This window comes from Adiantum capillus-veneris, chromosome 12 (assembly GCF_014529385.1).
Source record: "Adiantum capillus-veneris isolate H3 chromosome 12, ASM1452938v2, whole genome shotgun sequence".
NCBI classification, from domain to species: Eukaryota; Viridiplantae; Streptophyta; class Polypodiopsida; order Polypodiales; family Pteridaceae; genus Adiantum; species Adiantum capillus-veneris.
Genome location: NC_140942.1, coordinates 101,750,845 through 101,761,386, shown reverse-complemented (window position 1 = coordinate 101,761,386; position 10,542 = coordinate 101,750,845). Strand labels below are relative to the sequence as shown.

Below are 10,542 nucleotides of genomic sequence, written 5' to 3'. Positions count from 1 at the left end.
TTCCTTTTATATATATGTGATTTCTCTCTCATCAAGTTCTTTATGCATCACATTTAGCTTCCACAAGCACTAATATGAGTTCCATGGATTACAAAGGTGGTGCATGATAGGTTTGAACTCAGAGCAAGGTCCCTATCTTAGTGTGCACTTTGCTTAAAGTGATGCAAATTGGATCCTATCAACCAATTATTTTTTATTTTTTATTTGACATACATAATTTAAGGCATCAAGGCCTCTGATCAGTGTATAAAATGGTAATGGTAAATTCTGACAAAATGTCAACCTCTTGAAGGGCTCTATGATCATTCCACCACCATTTTTGAGCTATTTTCTCCTAAATAGTGAGCAACCACATGGTTTTCTAGAGATGGTTTTCAAGAAAGAAACAAAGGTTGTTCACAAAAAGTAAGGTGTGACTCACCAAGATGTGCATAAAGCCTATATATTGGCATGCTATGCTATAATATCCTCTTTTTCCAAGACCTGCTGTGTGTGTTTTCTTTTCCACAACGCCCACCAAGAATTTCCAAGAGTATCCATGTTTTCTACCTAGAGTCTTGCAAGAGTACAATTCAGAAAATCTTTTCTATAAATTGAAAGCTGAAGATTCTCTTGTGGTTTTATTTACAAAGAATTTTATATGTTGGCTACTTAGATCAGTGATTTAGTGTGGTAAAGACATTGTAACTTACATGACCTACTACATGTTTCATGAAATAAGAACAACAAAAGTAAAAGTCCAAAACAAATTCCAGTGAAAAGAGCACATGGAAGGGCACAAGTTTAGTGGGAAAATGTTGTCTTTAAGAAACTTTTGGTTTATACCATTGTGAAGTTATGTGTTGCATACTGAGTTTGTTGCGTAACCTTAGTATGATGGGGGAGGTGGGGAATAGATTGGAGAAGGTGTAGAGTAGGGAGGATCATAGACAACAGGGGGAGAGAGCTATAGGCCGGAGAAGGCTCCTCATAGGTGGGTGGTGGGGGAGACTTGTAAATGGGAGAAGGATCCACGACATATGTTGGGGGAGGTGGAGACTTGTAGATGGGTGAGGGATCATAGTAAGTGGGGGGTGGTGGAAACTTGTAAATAGGAGAGGGCTCGTAGTATGTGGGAGGTGGTGGAGACTTGTAGATGGCGAGGGATCATAGTATTTGGGGGGAGGGGAGATTTGTAGATGGGAGAGGGGTCATAGTAGTAAGGTGGTTTGTAAATGGGCTTGGGCTTGTAAGTGGGCTTGGGTTGGTAGTAAGGCTTTGGCTTGTAGTACACACGCTCTGGCTTGTAGTAGGGCTTTGGTTTGTAGTAGTAGGGCTTAGGCTTGTAGTAGGGCTTGGGCTTGTAGTACACGGGCTTTGGCTTGTAGTACACGGGCTTCGGCTTGTAGTAGGCCTTGGGTTTGTAGTAGTAAGAGGGCTTGGGCTTGGGCTTGTAGTAGTAGGGCTTGGGCTTGTAGTACACGGGCTTTGGCTTGTAGTAGGCCTTGGGTTTGTAGTAGTAAGAGGGCTTGGGCTTGTAGTAGTAGGGCTTTCGCTTGACGTAGTAGTAGGAAGGTTTAGGTTTGGGCTTGTAGTAGTAGTAGGGCTTGGGGTCATAATGAGTAGGAGGGGAGGAAGAGGGATCCTTGTAGTGGGGCTTTGTGTACTCCTCATCCTTGGCGGGCTCGGAGGAGTAGGAGCCGTCCTTGGGTTGTAGCTGGCTTGGACGCTAAAGAAGACAGAGGCAACAAGGGCCAGTAGGAGAAGGACAGGATTCCGTAGCGCCATCTTGAGAACGTAAGCGATCAGCAGCTGCCCCCGACCAGCGCTGATCGATGACTGCGAATGGATGTATTTGCTCTCTATCTTTTATAGTGGCCCGGAGCGGGTAATTAGGTGTAGGGCAGAGTGGTGAGGACAGCGTGTTAGAGCAGCTAGCAGGCTCCCATAATGCGAGCATGATGGTGGTGGTAGTGGTGGGCGTGAGGTGATGAGAGAGAAACGGCCTAGCTCTTCGCTCGTCTTTCATGGAAAACTCAAATGTCAACGTCCACTCGACAAGGTCTCTTGGGATAGTTTCCTACGATGTTAAAATTCTCTTCTTCTTCCTCTCTCTCGATAGATCTTAATCAAGTTCAAGACAAGTTCTTAATTTAATCGGGATTATTCCTACGAGGTCAAAACTGCTCCTCTTATCCTCCCCCCTCCTCTCTCTCAAGAGGTTGATTTATGTTACTTGAAAAGCCTCTCAGAATGCCCAAATGGTGGCCATTCTAAAAGAAAGTGCATGACTCAAATACAAAGCAGGCATGAGGACAACGGTTGGCAAACCATATACAATGAGCCACATGGGCAAGTCTGCAAAATTGAATAGAATTAAGAAAAGCCACAAGAAAGAACATGGTCTACAGACAATAAAATATTTCATGGCTATCTAAGAAAGAGAGAGATTGACACTCTCTTTGAAATCCTACAAAAACTACTCTCTGCACCTGTGCTAAAAAATAATTCCAAGGTAACCAAAATGTCACAAAACGAGAAAGGAACCTGCTGACAAAATGAGTTAATTTCAACCCACCAACTAGTTCTCTCTACAACACTGGAGCTAAGGAGGTACAAATTAGAGATAACAACCAAATAAGAAGATGATGGAGAAGAAGCAGCTGGCATCACCACCATGATGAGGAAGCATCACGAGAGACAAATTGGAGGTATGAAGGTGGTCTCGATCGACCACTTGCTGAAAGTGGATCCTATAATCCAAAGCTAGGGAGGGTAACTCTAAGGAGGGAGTAGAGGGCGCTGGACAATCCAAGTATAGCTTGAAGGCATGCATATTCCAACCCCCCCATCACAAAATAACAAAATATGATTAACAAATATAAAACCCCAAGACAAATACAAGAAGAAATCAAAAATCAAACTAAAAAAATTCAGGATGACAAGGAAATACTCACACATCCACTCAAAGTACCGACATAACATAAGACAAGGTACACATAAGCGCAACTCCATTCACCCATAGTACACACACAAAGACACACCCACCCACACGTATACCTGAAAGCATGGAAATACGCATAAAGAACAAGCAAGAGAAAACTACCCAAAGAAAAACTAAACTAATGCAACTTCCTAGTGTCATAGGTCTTTTGGAAACAGAAAGAAGGACATTTTATCTCATTTCATTTTCTCTCTCTCTCTCTCTCTCTCTCTCTCTCTCTCTCTCTCTCTCTCTCTCTCTCTCTCTCTCTCTCTCTCTCTCTCTCTCTCTCTCTCCGCCCGCTAACCCAAGGGTTTGTGTACTGCCTGTCGCCCCCTGGGCAAGGGCAGCCTTGTGGGGGGCGTTAACATACAGCACTGCCCCTCTACTCAAGCTAAAAACCATCCCCTTTGCTCACTCTTTTTCTTGTCAACTCGGCCTCTTCTTGCTCACGGTTCTTCTCTCCAAGCCACCGACTGCAGATGTACTAGCTTCTCAACTTCTCCCCCTTGTTGCTCACGCTTCTGACCCTGATCGAGTGTGAGTACGCTAGCCAACTCCGCCTTTGCGTGCTATTGCCTGACTGTGTTGTTGTGCCACTCCACTTCCATGATGGGAAAAATAGATGAGGAATGTAAGTTAAGCTTCTTTAAAGTCTATATGTATATTGGGCAGTGGCCAAGGTTTGATGCTAAATGAATGCGAGATGTGACTTTAAGGGGTCATAACGTGTGTTTTTAATGCTAAAAGTGGGTATGCTTGAGGTGACTAATATGGAAGTTTATGTATTAAAACTGTAGTTTTCAAGGTGCTCTACGGTCCTGTCTTTACTGCTCATTAATTGGAGCTACGTTGAGGAAGTTATGCCAGTTTGAAGTTAGGTTTGATTGCAGATCTGTCTCCGATTGGTGAACTGTAGATGAGGGATCAGGGATGAAGTGAATGCATGGGCCTAAAGTGCTTATCTTGTGGAGCACGTCAATTTTTTCAGATTGGCAATCACAGCTCTGTTGCCAAGATATTAGCAGTTTAGGTTTCACCGAGGGCCCGTTTCGTACCAGTGTGGGCGCCTCAAACATTGTGCCAACTGGGAGGTTTTGAGTATCAACCGGGTTCTGGAATGCGGTGCACATAATAGGGCAATAAGCGGTCAAGTAGCATTTTGCCCAAAATGTCATCTCATGCAATGCATTGATAACACGGTATGCTTCCAGAGTTGTGCACAACACTATGGTGGCCAATATGTAAGCCTAATGTGATGATCATTGATGCTTTGGATGGGATGTATGCCAAATGTGTTGTGGTTGTTGATGCTTGGGTCGGTACATTATTAAATGTGGTGCCCTTATGAAAGAAGAATAAGTTACTGGACGGTTTGTTTTATTATTTGGAAATTCTTCACTTGGAGAGCATTGATTGTGGAGTATCCGACCTAGCTATGACACAGGGATGCTTTTCACTAAATGCAAAGGGAAGGCCTTTCGCCAAATGCAATCACCTATACTTACATCTTGAAGGCAAGCGGAACCATGCAAGACATTAAATGGGCAACAAAATTCACGATTATATTTTCAGTCAAGGGCTGCTACAAGTAAATGACGAGTGAGGCAATGCCTTGGTCAATGTCAAGCGCTACTACAAGTAAATGAGGAGCGAGGCAATGCCTTGGTCAATGTGTATGCCAACTGAGGGAAATTGAGGGCCACCCAAAGGCAACCAAAGGAGGCCGCCCGATGTATGTGGGTGGGTTGGGGGGGGGGGGGGGGGGGGGGGGGGGGGGGGGGGGGGGGGGGGGGGGGAAGTAATGTGTGTGAATGGGGGTGAAAAATAAAGAGGAAGGGATGGTGGGTAGTGCAAGCAGCAAGCAGAGGTGCAGGGGAGGACAAAGAAGCTCATGATGAGCTAGGTGCAACTCGGACGAGCTCGACCAAGAAGGGAAAGGTGATCATCTTCCCCTTGCGGCCCCTTTTCGGCACTGCTTTTGACAATTTTCGCCATTCTCCTCCCAGGCCAGATACCTCGTCAGCAGGTTGTTCACTTGCCTTAGCAATGACGGTGCCATCATTGCTAAGGGCTTAAAAAAAATATAGGGAGATAAGGGCAATAGGAGAATAGGGAACAAAGGGAGGAGAACGAAGAAGGAGATTCAAAGTGTAAGGGGGATAATAGAAATTAGGGCTCGGAGGAAGAAGCGAAAGGCGAAGCCGATCTCTCGGTTTAGGATGCAAGGCAAAGAAGGAGCTCGTCTCTCTCTCTCTCTCTCTCTCTCCCCCCCTCTCTCTCTCTTTTTCTCTCTCTTGCGGCCTCTCTCTCTCCCAACGTTATCATGCATGAATGGCATGAAGTAGGGTAACAAGGCTCAAAGGATCTCTTTGGCGAGTAGAAAAAGGATAATAAGGGCACCGCAAGGGAGACAATTGAACCAATATCTCTTACTCTCTTGGGCAGATTTTGGGAGGATTAAGTTGTCACCAACTCGAGAATTGTCAAGCAGTGCTGTTAACGGCATATTTTGTAATCAAATTCCAATGTGGGTTAACCATTACTAGCTTGAGGCTTTTACTTTGTCAACTTTAAGTAATTTAAGTGTTATTCGAGCTGTTTATTGGGTGTAGTGCATCTGGTCTATTATTTTTTTCCCATAGCGAGCAACCTGGTGCTGACCTGACTCACCTCGTGAACCCCATTATCCCCAAAATCTTTGAGCGAACATGCGGTGAAGTCAAGAGGGTAAATAGAGAAGGAAAGAGGTGTTTTATGGCATGAGGAGTAGTAAGGCAACAAGGAGAGAGGATAACCTCTCTCTATCATATTTGGGAGATACAAGGGCATCAAGCAAGGAATTCTGCCATATACTTTCTTCCTAATTAGCTTCAAAAAGCTCTAATGGTAGGCATAAGAGAAAGACTTGCAATCTTGGTTGAATTAGGGAGCATTAAACTCTCTTAAGTCTATGAGCGTCGTTGACGGCAAACACTTGTAAGCGAATTCTACTTTGGCTAATCTTTAGCAGATTAAAGCATTCAAGTTGTCAATTTTAAGCTTTCAAGGCATCGTCAGAGTCTTTTGCTTTGTGTTGTGCATCTTGTCTCTCTTATTTCCCACAACGAGCTGCCCGCGGCCGGTGCTGATTCAGCTCACCTCGCGAACCCATTATCTTCGACAGCATGTGGAACCCAACCCCACTTGGGCCTATTTTTAGGTCTCTTGTGTTGCTATAAGCCATTCACAAAGATGTGTTTCTTCGTCACAATATCCCAGATCCGAGCCCCATACAATGAGCTGAATTCCAGTCACTTTGAAGGTTTGAGAAATCAACGACAAGCCCATTTAGACTGTTTTCAGTTTGAAAATGTAGTAAAGAAAGCATTCTGTCTTCCTTTGGCACCCCAATCCCACGCAAGCGCTTCCTCGCAGTGGCTGCTACACCAAGAAAGGATCCTGCAGGGCGCCAAGAAGTAAGAATTACTACTCTTGAAGCTTAGATTCAAGAATTTATTGGAGAGAATGAGCAACTCAGACAACGCTTGCTTAAGTTAGAGGGGACGAAGATAGAGATTGAAGCCCCACTCCTAAAAGCCCAAGGTGTTTAAGCGTCCCTTACCGAGACCGTCAAAGCAGTGAAGGAAGCCCATGAAGAGACACACAAGAAGATCGACACCAAGATACAAGAATCTATAAAAGAATGAAAACTACAAGAATCCCTTGGCCTTAAGGTCATGATTGGAGGACTTCACGCACCATGGTGCACAAGCGAGGACACCGTCGAAGAGGCAATCAACAAGCTCAATGACATTCTTCAACCTATCAACAGACCGTTTCCTGGATCAATGACACACACAGGCATGCGCCACTCAAGCATTTTATTCTCACCTTCAAGGACAAAGACGAATGGAAAAAGCTACTACACTAATCCCGCCTCCTCAAGGGAACAACGTTTTGGATCACCGAAGAATTGACCACAAACCAACTCAAAGCCAAAGCAAGTGAGCTCAAGAAGGTACATGAAGCATGCAAACAAGGTAAATGGGCAGTCTACTGAGGTGGTAAAGCCATCATCCAAGAGTTGCAAAACCCCAAATTAGCTCTCTCCACAGTTGAGCTCCCCTAGGTTTTTTGTTTTCCCAATTTCCCTTTTGTTTTACTCTCCCAATGGACCCTCAGTCCTTAACTGATATGTATCGTTATCTTCTTCTTAGAAGGAACCATTCTATGTTTGCTTTTGGTCCCATGGGTCATATCTGACCTCCACGGATGATAATTCAATCTCTCTCTCTCTCTCTCTCTCTCTCTCTCTCTCTTGCACGCACGCACACACACACACACACACACACACACACACACACACACACACACACACACACACACACACACACACACACACACACACACACACACACACACACACACACACACACACACACACACACATACTTGCACCCTTCATTAATTTGGTGATGACCTCAACTATGAGAAACCAAGACAATCCTTCCTCACCTAAAATATTTCACACTGGCATGGGAGATGAGATCAAAGGACCCAATCAGTTTAGGGTGTTGATAGTAATCATGTGCTGTAGATCCTATCACAAAAGTAAACTCACGTAGAAAAGAAAAACTCGGGTACTCGAGTTTATTGTTATACCCAAGAGTGCACTTTTGTACTTGAATTTAATTTTCCCTCACTCCGATACATTCGCACATGAAAACTAGAGGAAGACGTCTACATTCTGTTGGAATTAGGGATGCAGAGAAATACACACAGCTTGGAGAAGATGAAGGAAGCTCAAGGCACACAATAGAGAGTGTGTTACTTAGTGTGCAATGGAAAGATAGATAGCCCTAGAGTGATGGGCGTATATACAATGCACGGGGGAAAAAACCTCCTAAAGAGGGAAAAAATGCCCAGGCGGTCCTAGTGTGTTCACACACATCACTACCACATGTATATGGTAACAAATCCCCCCTGGAGTGATGCGGTGAACGAGAGCTAGCACATGAGTAAAGGGAAGTGCCATGCCCTGAGGACAGGATCAGTCCAAAAAGGGGAGTAAGCCCAAAGCTTTGCGGAAAGCTTCAAGCTTCTCATGAGACAATGCCTTTGTGAAAAGATCTGCAAGGTTGTCTTGTGTTGGCACATAAGCCAAGCTGATCTCTCCTGCTGAGAGCCTCTCCCTGACATAGTGGTAATGCACCTCAATGTGCTTTGTGCAAGCATGAAAAACTGGGTTCCTCGCAACTACCAATGCGCTCTGACTGTCAGTGTAGATAGTGTTGGCAGTGTCCTGTCCAACACCCAAATCAGCCATAAGGCGTCTGAGCCATACACACTCAACCGTAGCTGTGAAGACTGCCCTGTACTCAGCCTCACAACTCGAAGTGGCCACAGTAGGTTGCTTCTTGCTCAACCATGATATACATGAACTACCAAGCATGAAACAAAAACCACTTGTGGACACTCCCGTGTCAAAACAACCAGCCCAATCTGAGTCCGAAAAAGCATGTAAGTCTGGCGGCAATGATCCCCCCTTGGGATAAAACAAGCCAAGATGTAAAGTGCCACTAAGGTAGCGGAAAATCCTCTTGACAGCCTGCCAATGCTTAGACCCTGGGCTATGCATAAATCTGCTGACCTGTGAGACTGCAAACTGAATATCCGGCCTCGTGTTGCATACATAAATGAGGCAGCCAACAGCAGTTTGGTAAAGAGTGACATCAGCAGGATCGCCAGCATCATGTAGACTCAACTTCAAACCTGTTTCCATGGGAGTGGCAATAGATTTGCAATCCTCAAGTCCAAACTTACATAGCAATGTCTCTATGTAACTTTTCTGACACAAGGCAATACCACCATCACACTGGTTAAACTGTATACCCAAGTAATGATGCAACAGCCCCAAATCTTTCATCTTGAAAGTAGCATTCAAATCACTCTTAAATTCAGCAATATGTCTCTCGTTTGGTCCAGTGATCAGCAAATCATCAACATAAAGAACCACAATGAGAAATACATCACCCTCACGCTTTACATACAATGTGCTTTCTCTTGGACTGTTACGAAAGCCTTGTTTGACCAAATGAGTGTCAGCTTTCTCATACCAAGCACGAGGAGATTGCTTCAACCCATACAAAGCCTTGTTACATTTGCACACTTTGTCCTCTTGTCCTTTTATGACAAAACCGCGAGGCTGCGTTACATAAACTTCCTCAAATATATCACCATTCAAGAAAGCAGTAACAATGTCTGATTGATGTACATCCCAACCAAAATGAGCTGCCAATGCACATAAAAAACATACAGTAGTCATATGACAAGCGGGAGCAAAAGTTTCTTCATAATCTATGCGTTTTTGCTGTGCATAACCCTTTGCAACAAGTCGAGCCTTATGGCGATCGATCTCACCATCCGGCTTGCGTTTCAACTTGTATACCCACTTCGTACCAATGGCCTTTTTGCCAGGAGGCAAATCACATAAAGTCCATGTGTCATTTTCTACAAGTGCATCATATTCTGATTGCATGGCAGCCATCCAATTTTCTGAATTCTGTGCTTCATCAAAAGACAGAGGTTCCTCAACATCATGTAAACTAGACACAACCAAAGCATAACAATCTGATGCATAAGATGCATGGCGAGAGCCTGAACGAGTACGACTAGACAAAGGTGCATCCAATTTACTGTCACGCAAAGTGTGCACCAGCCATTTTGGCATACCTCTAGCCTGCTCATTTTCAGCCCTTTCCTCATCAAGTACATCATGTACATCAGCATCAGTAATAGGCTGATCTAAAACATTTTCAGAAACCCCCATAGGCTGTACATTTGCCTCATTGGAACTTACATTCGTATTTCCACCACTGAAAAGAGGCAACAAAGTGTCATAAATGTCCTGTGAGCTTACATTACTGTCTCTAGTACATGACAGCAAGGGCTGAACAGAATCTTCCACAAACACTACATCCCGAGAAACCAGAATACGTTTTGTTTGCGGATGATACAACCTGTAACCTTTGCTTTCAGCACTATAACCAACAAAAATACATTTGACAGCCTTATCATCCAATTTTCTGCGCTGCACTTGTGGCACCAAAGCATATGCCAAACAGCCAAAAACACGCATGTGCTCAATAGAAGGCTTTCTATCATGCCATGCTTCATATGGAGTAATAGACTGCAAAGCTTTCGTAGGACACCTGTTAAGTACATAAGTGGCACACATGATGGCCTCAAGCCAAAAAGAATGCGGCAAAGCTTGACTTTTGACCATACATCGTGCCATTTCCGTCAGTGACCTGTTTTTCCTCTCAACAACACCATTTTGCTGAGGTGTATAAGGCACTGTACATTGGTGTTTTATCCCACGACTAGCCAGAAATGCATTAAATTCATGAGACATATACTCCCCCCCTCGATCGGAACGGAGGGTGCCCGTAGTACATTTCGAGACATTTTCAGCCATAGCCAGAAATTGTTTGAAGCACATAAAAACTTCGGACTTCGCTTTAAGCGGAAATACCCATGCATGCCTGGAGTAATCATCAATGAAAGTCACGAAGTACAGGTAATTGCCCAAGGACGGA

General features: G+C 44.3%; 1 pseudogene; it reads right to left on the bottom strand.

Annotated features, from left to right (window-relative positions):
- Positions 1–673: 673 nt before the first annotated feature.
- On the bottom strand, positions 674–1,777 carry LOC147446233 (uncharacterized; annotated as a pseudogene).
- Positions 1,778–10,542: the final 8,765 nt, after the last annotated feature.